Source organism: Lissotriton vulgaris, chromosome 10, assembly GCF_964263255.1.
Source record: "Lissotriton vulgaris chromosome 10, aLisVul1.2, whole genome shotgun sequence".
Lineage (NCBI taxonomy): Eukaryota > Metazoa > Chordata > Amphibia > Caudata > Salamandridae > Lissotriton > Lissotriton vulgaris.
Genome location: NC_141698.1, coordinates 923301601 through 923319746, shown reverse-complemented (window position 1 = coordinate 923319746; position 18146 = coordinate 923301601). Strand labels below are relative to the sequence as shown.

Genomic DNA, 18146 nt, shown 5'->3' with positions numbered 1-18146 from the left:
GTACTGGCTGTTAGCCAACAAAAGAACGAGGATTTGGAAGCGAGATCGAGAAGGAACAACATACGGAATTACAAGAATTGCTGAGTCGACAGACATTCAGAAGCTGGAACAATACGTGGAAACTTTGATGAGACTTACTTGGGCCCAACCTATCTCAAATGTTCCTTATAGAAAGAGCGCACAGATCCCTGGGACCTAGACCGCGGCTGAGAACACCGGTGAGGCAGATTCTGGCGAGAGTGCTCCACTACAGGGACCGAGACTCGATATTTATTGATTTATTTACTTATTTTACAGTTTTCTATAGCGCGAACAATGCTTGCGGGTATCAGAGCGCTTAACATCCTATGGTCTGGGTTACAAACACAATATATATAAGGCAATAAGATCGAAAAAGTCTGATAAGTGGAAAACAATAACGGGATGGACTTATTAGAGATTTAGTTACAATGATCAGAGAAAAGGCCGCCATCCAGTATCACGGAAATGACATAGCAATGTATCCTGATTTTACTCTGCAGGTGCAAGCTGCACGCAGGGAATTTATCCCTGCTCTGAAAATATTTCAACAACTAGGAACTAAATAAGCACTGATATATCCGGCCAAGTTGCGGGTCCAGGGACACGGTAGGCCCACATTTTTCACGGACGCTAAGGCAGCATTAGCCTTTGTGAAGCAAATGGCGAAGGATCACAAACAGCAGAAGACTCCGGCTGATGGTCAGATGGAGGGCAGACTCAGTGACAACGATTGACACTATATGGACTGTAACACATGTCGAGAATTTTGTCTGTTAGAAGTGAGTGTTGAGAAACTGGGGGCTGAAGAAAGGTGGTAAGATAAAGCTTTTACTTTTCAACGAAGGGGACATGTTATTCTAGGCACAAGAGGATCTCCTTAATGATTGTTAAAATATGCTGTTAATGGGTGGGTCCTGGGAGTGTGAGCGTGGTATATGCTGCTCGGCCACCCTGCCAAGAGTGCAGGGGTAGTGGCCGGAGACCCTATGTACCCCACGGGATGATTCCCTTAGGTTGGATATTGCTTTGGAACGTGTTGTTATTAAGGGTAAAGGGGGAGGGGATTACAAAACCTGATTGGGGGGTTGGTGTGGGGGGAGGCTGTTGAGTTTAAGTTTATTTGAAATGCCATGGAAAGTACGATTTTGCACACGCGCTATGGGTCTGTTGTGTTCTGTGTTTTATTCTAAGCTGCAGGAAGGCAGCACATATTTGCAACTGTCGACACGTAATGCCCTTGTAAATCGAAGTCCCGATGGCGGGTACACTGTGAGACTGAAACTCCGAGGTTAGCAATGTCACAATCACATAATGGGAACACACTGAGATGCCTTACGTGGAACGTCCGAGGCCTAAATGACCGCAGGAAAACTAGACTGGTACACTCTTACCTCAAGAGATATGGGGTTGATATAGATTTTCTAAAGGAAACACATTTGACGAGTGCATCAGCGGGGATCCTCAAAAACAGACGGTGGGAGGTAGTGGTGGAGGCTGGTTATTCTAACTACTCTAGGGGAGTTGCGATACTTATGCGCAGAGGATTGCATTGGCGCACCCACAGCACGGTCATAGATAGAGAAGGTAGATGCATAATATTGCAAGGGGAGCTGTGCCACACACCGGTAGCACTGATCAACACCTATGGCCCGAATACAGATAGTCCGGAATTTTTTTAACTTCTCTGGCACAAGATATAGACACTGGGGCACAGTGCGATCCTGTGGGGAGGGGACTTTAACGTGGTCCTCTCAACGACTTTGGACCGACAGGGCTCCTCCCAGGCACACCACCCAAAACCAGTTGAAACACTACACAATATCATAGATGACCTTCAACTAATAGATTCCTGGAGGGCCGAACATCCAATGACCAGGGCAGGAACATTCTTCTTCTTCTTATTATTATTATTATTATTATAATAAAACACTTATAGAGCGCACTATAACCCTGCGGGCATCCTGGCACTAAGAGATCTATCCAGCACAAGAACTGTCAGCTACATGATGAAAAGCGGCCTATCATCCAGAAAATCTACTTCTACCCTCAAGTGGAGGCATATTATATCCTGGGGAAGAACCAGGTCTTAATTCTCTTACGGAACAGCAGTAGGCATTGTGTTCTCCTGATTTCGAAAGACAGATCTTTCCAAAGGCGAGCCGCTGCCACACTGAAGGCTCTTCCTCCAAGGGTCACCCTCCTTATTTTGGGCACTCTTGCGCAATTGGAAGTGGAAGAGCGAAGATTCCGGGTAGGCTTGTACCACTGAAACCTATCCTGAAGTGGCTTAGGGCCTTGTTCATGGAGTGCTCTGAACACAATGCACAATGATTTAAACCAGATCCGTTGAGCTACTGGGAGCCAATGTAGATCCGCCAGTGCTTGTGTTGTAGAGGAACAGCGAGGTCAGGAGAGTGCTAACTTCGCTGCTGCCGCCTGGATACTTTGTAATCTGGTAATCAGGTATCCCGGGGATTCCAAAAGTAAAGCATTACAATAGTCCAGGTGGCTAAGGATGTTACTCCTAACTACTGTTGCTCTGACCTGAGTAGGTAGAAGCAGCAGCACCTTCCTCTAATTAAGGAGAAGCAGGTTTCCCACTAATTTATTAACATGGGTCTCGAGGTTAAGATTCTCATTAAAACTGACCCCCAGGTTGCGTACTGAGTTCACTGGGGTCAGTGTGCCATCTAATGTTAGGGGCCAGTAATATGTTGGCAAGCTTCGGGAAATCCCCCCAGTCCAACACTGTAGAACCTCTGTTTTCCCACTGTTAAACTGGAGAGAGTTTGCCTTCAGCCACTTTGTCATTTCATGCATACAAGCATGAACGCAATCCAATGATTCCGCCTGGTCCCCATCCAAGGATATCGGGAGCTGTGTGTCATCAGCATAATTAATCACGCTGATATTATGCACCTTAATAATACCCAGCAGGGGTTGCATATACGCATTGAACAAAATAGGGCTAATGGACGCCCCCTGCGGTACCCCATGAGAAACTTCCACCAGTTCTGATTGGTACGGGGGGAGTGCCACCGCCTGTCGTCTGTCCGACAGATAAGATCGCAGCCACATAAGCACTACTCCTTTCACTCCAAAGGTCTCTAGCCTTGAGAGCAGAATGTTGTGGTTCACTGTATCGAATGTGGCGGACAGGTCCAGCAGGATTAGAATTGCCGACTGGCCCCGGTCCATCCGCATCCGAAGGTCATCCACCACCACTAAAGCGGATTCTGTCCCATGACACGGGCGAAAGCTGAACTGTTCCTCTTCCAGAATGTTATTAGTCTCCAAATAATGGGACAGGGTCCGGCTAACCAGACGTTCCAAGATCTTGACTGGATAATGTAGGAGGGAAATTGGTCGGTAGTATTTATAACTGCATGGATCAAGGGTAGTTTTTTTCAAAAGTGGCGTGATGACAGCCCGCTTCCATTCCACAGGCACAATACCTGTGTTGATAGACTGGCATAGCATAGCATTTGTCACACACCATCGAAACGCATGGTCACGCCTTGATTACTTGCTGGTTTCTAGAGACTTACACATCTGGCTGACTGATGCCACACATCACCCCCGCACTTACTCAGATCATGCACCTGCCCAGATTCTGCTACGCCTACCACCTGCATATGCCCAGCCGTTTGCTTGGGAATTCCCATCCAAAGCCTTGCTAGACTTGGTCTTCCGAGAAGAGCTACGTAATCAGATCACAGAATATTTTACATTGAATGAGGGCACAGTTGACTCACCAGGAGTGCTCTTGAAAGCCTTCAAGGCAGTCACGAGAGGGGACTGCATAGCGCTGAAATTAAGCGTACTAAGAGACATCCAAAATACACTCAGCAGGCTAGAGCGAGAGTTGAGGGAGTTAGAATGATTGCAAATGCAAGTCCCATCCCCTGCAACCACAGCGACAATTAGGACTAAACTGACGGACTTTCAAGAAGAGGCAGAGAGGGAGACGGCGTATCTCTATAAACATGCCCAGGCTAGACGGTACAGGGAGAGTGAGAGACCGGGTAAAACACTAGCTAGTTTGTTGAGCACGCCTAGGGCGTCGACTTACATAACTGAGTTACATACTGATAGTGGAGACGTGGCTAGATCACCGCCTGGCATACTAGGTGAAATGTCCTATATTACTCAAGACTATATATATCTCAAACGAACCCATCGCAGACAGACATAGCTGAATATCTGGAGGACATAGGGTTGGCCTGGTTTAATGATGTAGCCATGAAATACATGAAGCTACCAATTACGGTAGAGGACCTGAAGCAAGTCATAAATAGCATGCCAAGCAAAAAAAAACCTGGGGCGGATGGCCTAACGGCTGCATTTTATAAAGAATATGCAGACATTCTGGCCTCCAAACTGTTGCAAGTCTACCTGGAGGCCATGGAGACTGGCGTTCTCTCCCCCCCTCCCCCCGACACTCCGGCCACCATAATAACAATATTGAAACCAGAAAAAGATCCGACCAGGCCAGACTCGTATCGTCCGTTGTCCCGTATAAACTTGGACGCTAAAATATGCGCTAAGCTAATAGCAAACAGACTTCAACCTATGCTGCCGCAAATAGCTTTATCGGACCAGTCGGGTTTTATACCGGGCTGTTCTACTGCCCATAACTTGAGGACAATTTTTGGTGTACTTCACTACTTAGCTCCCCATGTACAGGCCACTGCTTTTGGACGCCACAAAAGCGTTAGACTCCCTGGAGTGGAAGTTTCTTTTTGCCGTGCTAACGTGTCTGGGCCTCAGCCCGTTGTTTATTAGACAAATTCAAGAATTATATACAAATCTGACAGCTAAGTTAAAGATAAATGGTCAGATATCTGAACCTTTCAATATCACTAGGGGGACACGGCAGGGGTGCCCACTGTCGCCATTACTGTTTTCCATAGCCACGGAACCACTAGCGGCCAAACTCCGACAACACCACACACAGAAAAGTATTGGGTTCACGACCAGGGGTACTTTAGTCTCAATGTATTCAGACGACATGACCACATACCTGACCAGCCTTAGAGACAATTTTGATGTACTGATGAGGAAGTTCGTATGGTATGGAGGACTAACAGTTATCCAGATTAACTGGAAGAAATCTGTGATGTTACCTCTCACTGATGATACTGTTCCCTTTGTCTCGGAATTCCCGATACGGTGGGCAGAGGGAGAGACGAGGTATCTGGGCATCCGCATCAGCAGGTTTCTGCAGAAAATTCGGACGCCCAATTACAATAGAGCAATAGACTGGCTGGAAAGTAAGATACCGAGATGGAAGAGTCTACCTCTGTCTTTGACAGGGCGAATAGCAATCACTAAGATGGTAGTTTTGCCTAAGTTCCTGTACCTCTTCGTGAATATTCCTATGCCGTTGAACGTACAATTCTTTAAGCAACTACGATCTAATATTCTGGAGTTGGTGTGGGCAGGTAGGCAACCCCGCATTTCGTGGAATGTACTCACGCTGCCTTTTGCACAGGGAGGACTGGGTGCCCCAGACTTTGAGCTCTATGCCTACAGTGCACAAGAGCAGATACTACATTTTTGGCATCATCCTACACCATTCCAACCACACGTGGTGATAGAAATAGATAGGATTGCCCCACTCCCACTCAACAAAGCCATATACGAACCTTATAAGCGTCCACAACAGGAAATTGACACTGTTTAGGCGTTGAGATGGGCGTGGATAGGCATAGCGAAGAGAGCACAACAGGAAGTGCTTTACGCACCGTCTATGCCCCTGGGTGACAACCCTCTAATTGGCCCACTACTAGACAAGGCGATCAGTCTAAGGGCACAGTCACACAAGTTCGAGAAGGGGATGATCTATTCCCAAGTGGTGAGTTTTTAACATTGCAAGACATGTGCGATTCGCAGACGCCCACAGCATCTGATACGCTATTGTATTATCAGATCAGAGCGGCATGTAGATCCAGATACAAAGAGTTTCCGAGCGAACTACCTACCATGCCTGTGTGGAAAATGTATTTTCGAATCCATCGCCCCGGAAAGTTATCACACGCATTTACGGCATTACACAGAGTGAATCCCCAATCACGTCCATTACTTCCGAAGCAGTATGGGAGGAGGAAGCCGGATTGACTATCACTGACAAGCAGTGGCAATTTTGCTGCAAACATTTGGTACATCTTTCACAGAATTACAGACTTAGGCTAATCCACTTTAATTTCCTGCATAGGTTGTATCGCACACCGCTACAACTACTTCGCATGGGCTTACACCCGGATGCACAGTGTTGGAGATGTGGCGCTGGAACCACCACGTTCACCCACTTGGCTTGGGATTGAAGACCTGCGGCGCAAAATTGGGCGAACATATTCAGACACATAGAATGCATAATAAATGTCCCACTGCCAGTTACGCCGATGATGGCACTGCTAGGATACGTACAGGAAATACGGACAGAACACTGTAAACTTGTGGCCATGATGTTGATGTTAGTAAAAAGACAAGTAGCTATACATTGGAAGAAACAAAACCCACCCATTGTAGCTGAGTGGATCAGGGCCGTAAAGTATTGTAAGGACCAATTATCTGTATTTTGGGAACAAATGCAGAATCGCCCGTCTGACATTTGGGAACCATTTGTTGCCTGGTTGCGATAGGAGGGAGCGGACCTCCAGGGGGAATAGCACGCCTATGTTGGAGCTGCAAATTCATATGGCTGGTCATTGAGGGTGACATGATCGGGGCGGAATACAAGCGGCTCATGGTGCATGGCTTCAACGGGATGGGTGATGTCTGTGCGCGAAATTGCTGCAATGAATGCGTCGCAGTGGACTGGAGGGCGTGTGTTTGACGAAGCTCGCTTCTTGCTGTGCCAGAATGGCAGTTGGGGGGAGGGGGGTGGGGGGGGCTGAACGGTTTAAATTGTAGTTACTATCTCTTTTGTTGCAATGTATTTACTTACATAGGAGAACACTTTTCATGTCGAGACGCACGCTGGAAAAACCTCGCTGCCTGCCCCTTGGGATGTTGGCTAACAAAGCTGTGTACGGATATCCAGATAATATGCCGCCGGCCCCAGGGTTGTAGGCAATTGTCAGTGTAAATTGAGAAGTATGCAATAAAATAAAAAAAATAAAAAAAGAATCAAAATAAAATGTTCATGAAACAAATCAGAGGAAATCACTGATAGAAGAAGTTTTAAGAATACTTAAGCAACTTGAGGTTTACAGAGAGACGGTATGCCCTTTAGCCCCACCAGTGTCCTATTCTATCGGACAGCCTCATAGCCAGGGCATGCTGAAAATTAATTCTCTATTATTTACTCGATGTCACAACATTACAAGATGGCACAAAGTACTCCTATGCGTCTGTTCCTGCCAGCAGTCTGTCAAGATATGAGATGCTGGGTCGTTTCTCGTATGCTGGAAATGTCTGTGTCAGACAAGAAGCAGATTGAGAGCGGAGGAATTGTGGGGTATCTACAGTGCAATTGTGGTCAATTACATGCTAGGAGTTCGGACTATGTACAAACTTTGGCAGCAATTTTAACTTTACCGATAAAGGTGCGAAATTTGAATTGGATGTTTGCGTGCCTCTCACCTTGTCACCGGGGAGCGTGTGATGCAGTTCGACAGCGCAGGTCGGGGGCGCATGCTGCAGATTCTTGCAGCATGATTAATCTTCCTGGGGCGAGGCGGAGACGGAGCCAGTGATGACGGGGGTTCCTGCAGAACTGTTTGGAGCAGGGTCGGTTGTGCACTTTTGTGCCTTGAGCCATCCGGCATACAGCACGTCTGCGTGCTGACATCTTGAGCTTGGCGTAAACAGTTTCTCTTTACAGATGCGCGCTACGCCACGGCACTCTCTGCCCGCCTTAAAGGAGTCAATCAATCAATCAGGAATTGGTAAAGCGCGCTACTAACCCGTGAGGGCGATGGGATGGGGTGGTGGGAGGGGGGGGGGGGGGGGGGGGGGGGGGGGGTTATGCAGATCAGTTTCAGCCGAAGAGCCGGGTCTTCTTGAAGGTGTTCAGGGAGGGGGCGCGTCTGATGTCTGTCGGTAGCTCGTTCCAAGATTTGGCTGCAATGTAGGCGAACCATCTTCTGCGTGCTCTGTGGATGCGAGGGGACTCAGCTAGTGCGAGGTCGGCAGATCGGAGGGTTTTTTTGGGCAGATAGAACTTTATTCTGTTGTTGGAGTATTTGGGTCTGCTGTTGTGCAGGCATTTGTAGGCGTGGGTGAGGATTTTAAAGGTGACTCTTCTCAACGGGGAGCCAGTGGAGTCTCCGCAGTTGTTGGCTGATATGTTTGTGCCGTGGGATGCCGAGGACGAGTCTGGCCGCGGTGTTCTGAATCGTCTGGAGTTAGTGGAGTATGGATTTGTTGATGCCGGCGTGGAGAGCGTTTCCATAGTACAGTCTGCTGGTAAAGAGTCCATCGGTGCCCGTCATCCTTGACTCCGGGGGTACCAATTTGAAAGTCTTTCGAAGGATGCGGAGGGTGTTGAAGCAGCTGGAGGTGACGGCGTTGACCTGTTGGGTCATGGCGAGTGATGAATAGAGTACGATGCTGAGGTTTTTGGCATGGTTTGAGGGGGTAGATGGGCTTCCGAGGGCGGTGAGCCACCAGGTGTTGTCCCATGCTGAATGGGTGGTTCCGAGGGCGAGAACTTCTGTCTTTTCGGCACTGAGATTTAAGCGGCTGTTAGTCATCCAGACTGTGACGTCTTGCATTGCTCTATGGAAGTTGAGCTTTGCTGTGGCGGGGTCCCTGGTGAGGGAGAGGATGAGCTGGGTGTTGTCAGCGTAGGAAACTATGTTGAGGCTGTGACATCTGACGATGGCTGCGAGAGGGGCCAAGTAGATGTTGAAATGGGTCGGCTCAGTAATGACCCCTGTGGGACTCCACAGGTGATTTCAGTGGGGGCAGAGAGGAAGGGTAGTAGTCTTATTTGGCTTCTTCCAGTGAGGAACGATCGGATATAGTTCAGGGTAGTTCCTTGTATGCCGGCGTCGTGTAGTCTGTTGGTTAGTGTGCGATAAGAGACGGTGTTGAAAGCTGCGGATAGGTCGAGGAGGATGATGGCTGGGGAGTGGCCTTGATCCAGGAGGACGAGGATGTCATCTGTGGTGGCGAGTAGGGGCGTCTCTGTGCTGTAGTTGCTTCGAAATCCAAATTGTGACAGGTCGAGGATGGCATTCTCTTCGATGAATCGTGACAGCTCCCAGTTGACTGCTTTCTCTGCCACCTTGGCTGCAAAGAGGAGGAGCCAGCTGGGCCGTTAGTTCTTGAAGTCGGTGGGGTCGGCCGTTGGCTTCTTGAGCAGGGGTCTGACTTCTGCGCGCTTCCAGTCGTTCGGGAAGGTGCCTGTTGTGAAGGTGGTGTTGATGGTTCATAGTCGCTCAGTGTGATGGCATCTGCGGCCCTGTAGTAGATGTGTGGGGGCAGGGGTCGGTGGGGGCCCCTGAGTGGATGCCTTTCATGGTCGTGACAGTGTCCTCGGTCGTGATTAGTGTCCATTTGGAGATGGTGGGCTGGCTGGCGTCCGAGTGGTGGCTGCGGCGTCTTGTGGGTGGTCGACTAAGTTGTTTTAGAGTGGCCTGATCGTGAGGTGGAAGTAGGTTCTAAGCTTGTCGCAGAGGTTTTGGGATGGGGTGATATCTGAGGCTTCGCTGCGTGGGTTGGTGACATACCGAATTACACTGAAGATTTCCGTGGAGTTCGCGGAGTTGGCAAGAATTTTGTTGTGGATGAAGTTCCTTTTGGTTGTTCTGATTTGGTTGTGGTAGTCTGTGATGGCGTGCTTGTCGGTAGTCTTGGTGTTCCTCCAGTTCTTCTCCAGACATCTGCAGGTGCACCTGATTTCTTGGAGATCGGTGGTGAACCAGTCAGCTTTCCTGGGAAGCTGTTTACAGGGGTTGCATAGCGGGGGGAGCTTGTCCGCGCAGCTGGACATCCAAGTGTGGAGTCCTGTGGCTGCTATGTTTGCGTCAGACGTCCAGGTAGGGGTGTCTAGGGTGAGGGCGGAGTTCAGTTCTTAGTCGGTAACCTTGCTCCAGCTCTTTCATGGTAGGCGGGGGGTGGTTTTGGTGCCTTAGGTTTGTTGACGGTGAAATGGATGCAGTGGTCGGTCCATGGTGGTTGTGTTGTGTGGCTGAAGTGAAGGCGGCTCCCTGCCGTGAAGATGATGTCGAAAGGTGTGTCCTGCTCTGTGTGTGAGTGCGGTGACGAGTTGGTTGAGTCAGATGCTGGCGAGGTGGTCCAGCAGGATGATGGAGTTTGGGTTGCTGGGGTTGTCGAGTGGAAGTTAAAGTCTCTGATGAGTATGTAGTTCATTGAGGCAATGGCGTGGGGTGCGACGAAGTCTGTGATGGTGGTGGCGAAGGTTGTCCGGGGCGTCTGTAGACTAGGGTTCCTCAGAGAGTGGTGTTAAGGCTAGTCTGGATCTGGAAGTGAAGGTGTTCGGCAGAGGTGAAGGTTTCTCTGGGGGTGGTGAGGTGGAGGGCGCTCTTGTGTGCGATGGCGAGGCCTCCCTGGGCGGTTGGGGCGGTCTTTCCTCTGGATCTTGCATCCGTCCGGGGTGGCAGTGTTGATGTCAGGGGCACAGGCGGCATTGGTCCATGTCTCTGTGAAGAAGGTGATGTCGGGCGAGAGGGAGTCGAGCAGGTTCCAGATTTCCATGTCATGTTTGTGTGTGGAGCGCACGTTGAGGAGGATGCATCTTAGGATGTCGTCCATGTCGGCATCAGTGGTGTTGGAGGCAGGGGTGATGGTGATTGTCTGACGGCAGTGAAGGCAGGTGAACTGGCCGTGGATTGAAGTTGGCGAGGCTTGTTGGCAGTCTCTGTGTCTTCCGGGGTTGAGTGTCATCGTCATAGCAGTGGAAGGTCGCGGATTGAGGGTTCCTTGCACTGGTGCTCTCGCCCGTTAATAGACAGTGTCTTGGAGGATATCACTTGGCATGCGTGAACAGTTACAGCGCCGCAAGTTTGTCTACGAGTGCCACGCTGCATTCTGGCACGGATGTCAACGTCCTAGGAGGTACTTTGTAGGAGCTGCAAACGGGATGGCAGCTGCGCTAATTGGAGTTGTTGCATTGCAGGATAGAAGGAAAGTAGAATGTGACTGGCCTTGACTGTTGTTGCACATATGCAGCATTGTGTACCAGCACATGTTTGTTCCAAGCAGTGCTCTCATCTAAGGGTGTCAGCCACGACACTGCAATGGCGTGATTGGTACATGGAAGTGAGGTAGGACTGGAGGTTTTCACAATGCTTTGTAGAGATTTATAGAAGAACACCTTCAGAGTGCGTTCCCAGGCAGACTCCTGCAGATTTGTTGGAGGTTCACGACACCCGACTGAAGTAGGAGAAGCTTCCAGAGATTTCCACCCTTCAGGATGTCAGGCATTCCCTTTCTCCCTGCCCTGGGCCCAGCTTCCATAGGGTAAACAAAGACCAGTGTCCAACCATTTGTGAGAGTGCTCAGGCAGAGCCTTTGTGATGTGCAAGCGTGATAGGCGACAGCTCCTCTCACTTATCAACTCAGAGTGGCCCATCCTGCCATCACCCTTTGCGACTCACTGTCTCGGAGTAATACAAAAACACCAACTGCCAGCTTCACCTAGTTATGTGACCCAGGATCAGGCTACCGGCACCAAATGGTTAGGGGACAGGAAAATGCCAGCTTCCCAAAAAAGGGACATTTTCAGAATTGTGATTAAAAATCCAACTTTACCATTAACAAGGTATTTTAATTACAATTGTTTAGATACCAAACTCGACCTGTCTACCTGCTTCAAAGTGATCACTTACTGAATGTACTAAGGTAACCCAATGTTATCCTATGGTGTATGCCTTGCAGTAGTGAAAAACAAATTTTGGAATTTTTCCAAAACCAGGACATGTAAAACTATTAAGTACATGTCCAGCATTTTAGAAACACAGCACCCTGCCCTCTGGCCAGTTCAGGGCCTACCCTTTGATGTACTAAAAGGAAGGTTAAGGTCTTGCAAACAGTTTATTTTGCCAGGTCGAAATAGTAGTTTAAAACTGCATACACAAGCTGCAATGGCAAGCCTGAGACATGTCTATCCAGCACAAGAACTGTCAGCTACATGATGAAAAGCGGCCTATCATCCAGAAAATCTACTTCTACCCTCAAGTGGAGGCATATTATATCCTGGGGAAGAGCCAGGTCTTAATTCTCTTACGGAACAGCAGTAGGCCTTGTGTTCTCCTGATTTCTAAAGGGAGATCTTTCCAAAGGCGAGCCGCTGCCACACTGAAGGCTCTTACTCCCAGGGTCATCCTCCTTATTTTGGGCACTCTTGAGCAATTGGCAGTGGAAGAGCGAAGATTCCGGGTAGGCTTGTACCACTGAAACCTATCCTGAAGTGGCTTAGGGCCTTGTTCATGGAGTGCTCTGAACACAATGCACAATGATTTAAACCAGATCCGTTGAGCTACTGGGAGCCAATGTAGATCCGCCAGTGCTTGTGTTGTAGAGGAACTGCGAGGTCGGGAGAGTGCTAACTTCGCTGCTGCTGCCTGGATACTTTGTAATCTGGTAATCGGGTATCCCGGGGATTCCAAAAGCAAAGCATTACAATAGTCCAGGCGGCTAAGGATGTTACTCCTAACTACTGTTGCTCTGACCTGAGTAGGTAGAAGCGGCAGCACCTTCCTCTAATTAAGGAAAAGCAGGTTTCCCACTAATTTATTAACATGGGTCTCCAGGTTAAGATTCTCATTAAACTGACCCCCAGGTTGCGTACTGAGTTCACTGGGGTCAGTGTGCCATCTAATGTTAGGGGCCAGTAATATGTTGGCGAGCTTCGGGAAATCCCCCCCAGTCCAACACTGTAGAACCTCCGTTTTCCCACTGTTAAACTGGAGAGAGTTTGCCTTCAGCCACTTTGTCATTTCATGCATACAAGCATGAACGTAATCCAATGATTCCGCCTGGTCCCATCCAAGGATATCGGGAGCAGTGTGTCATCAGCATAATTAATCACGCTGATATTATGCACCTTAATACCCAGCAGGGGTTGCATATACGCATTGAACAAAATAGGGCTAATTGACGACCCCTGCGGTAACCCATGAGAAACTTCCACCAGTTCTGATTGGTACAGGGGGAGTGCCACCGCCTGTCGTCTGTCCGACAGATAAGATCGCAGCCACCTAAGCACTACTCCTTTCACTCCAAAGGTCTCTAGCCTTGAGAGCAGAATGTTGTGGTTCACTGTATCGAATGTGGCGGACAGGTCCAGCAGGATTAGAATTGCTGACTGGCCCCAGTCCATCCGCATCCGAAGGTCATCCACCATCACTAAAGCAGATTCTGTCCCATGACACAGGCGAAAGCCGAACTGTTCTTCTTCCAGAATGTTATTAGTCTCCAAAAATGGGACAGGGTCCTGCTAACCAGACGTTCCAAGATCTTGACTGGATAATGCAGGAGGGAAATTGGTCGGTAGTATTTATAACTGCATGGATCAAGGGTAGTTTTTTTCAAAAGTGGCGTGATGACAGCCCGCTTCCATTCCACAGGCACAATACCCGTGTTGATAGACTGGCAGCATAGCATGTGTCACACACCATCGAAACGCATGGTCACGCCTTGATTACTGGCTGGTTTCTAGAGACTTACACATCTGGCTGACTGATGCCACACATCACCCCCGCACTTACTCAGATCATGCACCTGCCCAGATTCTGCTACGCCTACCACCTGCATATGCCCAGCCGTTTGCTTGGGAATTCCCATCCAAAGCCTTGCTAGACTTGGTCTTCCGAGAAGAGCTACGTAATCAGATCACAGAATATTTTACATTGAATGAGGGCACAGTTGACTCACCAGGAGTGCTCTTGAAAGCCTTCAAGGCAGTCACGAGAGGGGACTGCATAGCGCTGAAATCGGGCGTACTAAGAGACATCCAAAATACACTCAGCAGGCTAGAGCGAGAGTTGAGGGAGTTAGAACGATTGCAAATGCAAGTCCCATCCCATGCAACTACAGCGACAATTAGGACTAAACTGACAGACTTTCAACAAGAGGCAGAGAGGGAGACGGCGTATCTCTATAAACATGCCCAGGCTAGACGGTACAGGGAGAGTGAGAGAGCGGGTAAAACACTAGCTAAATTGTTGAGCACGCCTAGGGCGTAAACTTACATAACTGAGTTACATACTGATAGTGGAGACGTGGCTAGATCACCGCCTGGCATACTAGGTGAAATGTCCCTATATTACTCAAGACTATATACCTCTCAAACGAACCCATCGCAGGCAGACATAGCTGAATATCTGGAGGACATAGCGTTGGCCTGGTTTAATAATGTAGCCATGAAATACATGGAGCTACCAATTACATCGACAACACCACACACAGAAAAGTATTGGGTTCACGACCAGGGGTATTTTAGTCTCAATGTATTCAGATGACATGACCACATACCTGACCAGCCCTAGAGACAATTTCGATGTACTGATGAGGAAGTTCGTACGGTATGGAGGACTAACAGGAATCCAGATTAACTGGAAGAAATCAGTGATTTTACCTCTCACTGATGATACTGTTCCCTTTGTCTCGGAATTCCCGATACGGTGGGCAGAGGGAGAGACGAGGTATCTGGGCATCCGCATCAGCAGATTTCTGCAGGAAATTCGGACGCCCAATTACAATAGAGCAATAGACTGGCTGGAAAGTAAGATACCGAGATGGAAGAGTCTACCACTGTCTTTGACAGGGCGAATAGCAATCACTAAGATGGTAGTTTTGCCTAAGTTCCTGTACCTCTTCGTGAATATTCCTATGCCGTTGAACGTACAATTCTTTAAGCAGCTACGATCTAATATTCTGGAGTTGGTGTGGGCAGGTAGGCAACCCCGCATTTCGTGGAATGTACTCACGCTGCCTTTTGCACAGGGAGGACTGGGTGCCCCAGACTTTGAGCTCTATGCATACAGTGCACAAGAGCAGGTCCTACATTTTTGGCATCATCCTACACCATTCCAACCACGTGGTGATAGAAATAGATAGGATTGCCCCACTCCCACTCAACAAAGCCATATACGAACCTTATAAGCGTCCACAACAGGAAATTGACACTGTTGAGGCGGTGAGATGGGCGTCGAAAGGCATAGCGAAGAGATCACAACAGGAAGTGCTTTACGCACCGTCTATGCCCCTGGGTGACAACCCTCTAATTGGCCCACTACTAGACAAGGCGATCAGGCTAAGGGCACAGTCACACAAGTTAGAGAAGGGGTTGATCTATTCCCAAGTGGTGAGTTTTTAACATTGCAAGACATGTGCGATTCGCAGACGCCCACAGCATCTGATACGCTATTGTATTATCAGATCAGAGCGGCATGTAGATCCAGATACAAAGAGTTTCAGAGCGAACCACCTACCATGCCTGTGTTGGAGAATGTATTTTCGAATCCATCGCCCCGGAAAGTTATCACACGCATTTACAGCATTACACAGAGTGAATCCCCAATCACGTCCATTACTTCCGAAGCAGTATGGGAGGAGGAAGCCGGATTGACTATCACTGACAAGCAGTGGCAATTTTGCTGCAAACATTTGGCACACCTTTCACCGAATTACAGACTTAGGCTAATCCACTTTAATTTCCTGCATAGGTTGTATCGCACACCGCTACAACTACTTCGCATGGGCTTACACCCGGATGCACAGTGTTGGAGATGTGTTGCTGGAACCACCACGTTCACCCACTTGGCTTGGGATTGAAGACCTGTGGCGCAATATTGGGCGAACATATTCAGACACATAGAATGCATAATAAATGTCCAACTGCCGGTTACGCCGATTATGGCACTGCTAGGATACGTACAGGAAATACGGACAGAACATCGTAAACTTGTGGCCATGATGTTGATGTTAGTAAAAAGACAAGTAGCTATACATTAGAAGAAATAAAACCCACCCATAGTAGCTGAGTGGATCAGGGCCGTAAAGTATTGTAAGGACCAATTATCTGTATTTTGGGAACAAATGCAGAGTCGCCCGTCTGACATTTGGGAACCATTTGTTGCCTGGTTGCGATAGGAGGGAGCGGACCTCCAGAGGGAATAGCACGCCTATGTTGGAGCTGCAAATTCATATGGCTGGTCATTGAGGGTGACATGATCGGGGCGGAATACAAGCGGCTCATGGTGCATGGCTTCAACGGGATGGGTGATGTCTGTGCGCGAAATTGCTGCAATGAATGCGTCGCAGTGGACTGGAGGACGTGTGTTTGACGAAGCTCGCTTCTTGCTGTGCCAGAATGGCAGTTTGGGGGGGGGGGGGCTGAACGGTTTAAATTGTAGTTACTATCTCTTTTGTTGCAATGTATTACTTACATAGGAGAACACTTTTCATGTTGAGACGCACGCTGGAAAAACCTCGCTGCCTGCCCCTTGGGATGTTGGGTAACAAAGCTGTGTACGGATATCCGGATAATATGCCGCTGGCCCCAGGGTTGTAGGCAATTGCGGGTGTAAATTGAGAAGTATGCAATAAAATAAAAACATTTAAAAAATAATCAAAATAAAATGTTCATGAACCAAATCAGAGGAAATCACTGATAGAAGAAGTTTTAAGAATACTTAAGCAACTTGAGGTTTACAGAGAGACTGTATGCCCTTTAGCCCCACCAGTGTCCTATTCTATCGGACAGCCTCATAGCCAGGGCATGCTGAAAATTAATTCTCTATTATTTACTCGATGTCACAACATTACAAGATGGCATAAGATAGCAGCCGCTTTGATTCACAAAGTACTCCTATGCGTCTGTTCCTGCCAGCAGTCTGTCAAGATATGAGATGCTGGGTCGTTTCTCGTATGCTGGAAATGTCTGTGTCAGACAAGAAGCAGATTGAGTGCGGAGGAATTGTGGGGTATCTACAGTGTAATTGTGGTCAATTGCATGCTAGGAGTTCGGACTATGTACAAACTTTTTAATATCAACAAGAGAGGTAGGGCGTAAACACTCCTGTACCCTGGTTCAATGTATTGTAAACAACAAAGGAGTGACTGTGATACAAAGAAAAAAATGTGATAGTTAAAAAATAGACTCCGCTGTGCGCCGCACGCGTGATCAATGCTCACACGCGTGCAGTACACACAGCGGGGTAGTCTCAAAGTCCCTGATTGCGCCCAATAGACTATTATCAGCTGAGGAAGGTCTAGGGGCTTGCTGGTCACCCAGTCGTGGGTGGACAACCCCACTTCTTTGAAGGACCCTCACTCACCACTAGTTGGTGACATGCTTCATCATCGGGTCCCCGCTGGGGTGACCGAATGTCTCCCCAGCGTGCTACGACGCCTGGTTACAGCGGAGCAGGATGTGGTGAGTGCAACCGTGCCCAAATTAGGAGGTGACTAACTGTGATTGTGCAAATGTGTAAAAAAATGTTGTTAAAAAATGCAAAGGTTGTGCCTTTAGAAAAAATATTTTAATAATGGCCAGCCCGCATTGATTAAAAACAAAGTGAGCGGACTCCCCAGGTTCTTAATTAAGGAACCGGAATCCTAAATCAAAGGCATAAATTGGTCGACATGTTTCAGCTGTTTATGGCGTATCGCTCAGCTTTCTTCAGGACCTAATCAAAAGTCCTCCGGTGGTCTGTGCGCACTAAGGCGCACCCTCCCGAGAGGCTCTATGTGTGAAAAATATATACAGTGTAATTAACGGAAAATGTCCGTCAACACCACACTGCACATTAGGTAGGGATGTGTAGAAAGACTTCCAAAGGGACATAATTAAGCCCCTACGGAAACGACAGCGTGGGGTGTCTTCACGCGGCGTTTCTTTCAACGCACGCGGCTCCCCTCCGTGTACCTACACGGTCAGCGGCTGTCTCCCGGAAGTCTATTGGGCGCAATCAGGGACTTTGAGACTACCCCGCTGTGTGCACTGCACGCGTGTGAGCATTGATCACGCGTGCGGCGCACAGCGGAGTCGATTTTTTAACTAGCACATTTTTTCCTATGTACAAACTTTGGCAGCAATTTTAACTTTACCGATAAAGGTGCGAAATTTGAATCGGATGTTCGCGTGCCTCTCACCTTGTCACCGGGGTGCGTGTGATGAAATCGACAGCGCAGGTCGGTGGCGCATG

The 18146-nt window shown here is 48.5% G+C and overlaps 1 protein-coding gene across 10 annotated transcripts in view; it reads right to left on the bottom strand.

Moving 5' to 3' along the window:
• The window catches only part of SNX13 (sorting nexin 13), a 598803-nt gene that overhangs the window by 320792 nt on the left and 259865 nt on the right, over positions 1-18146 (bottom strand). The window lies entirely within an intron of this gene.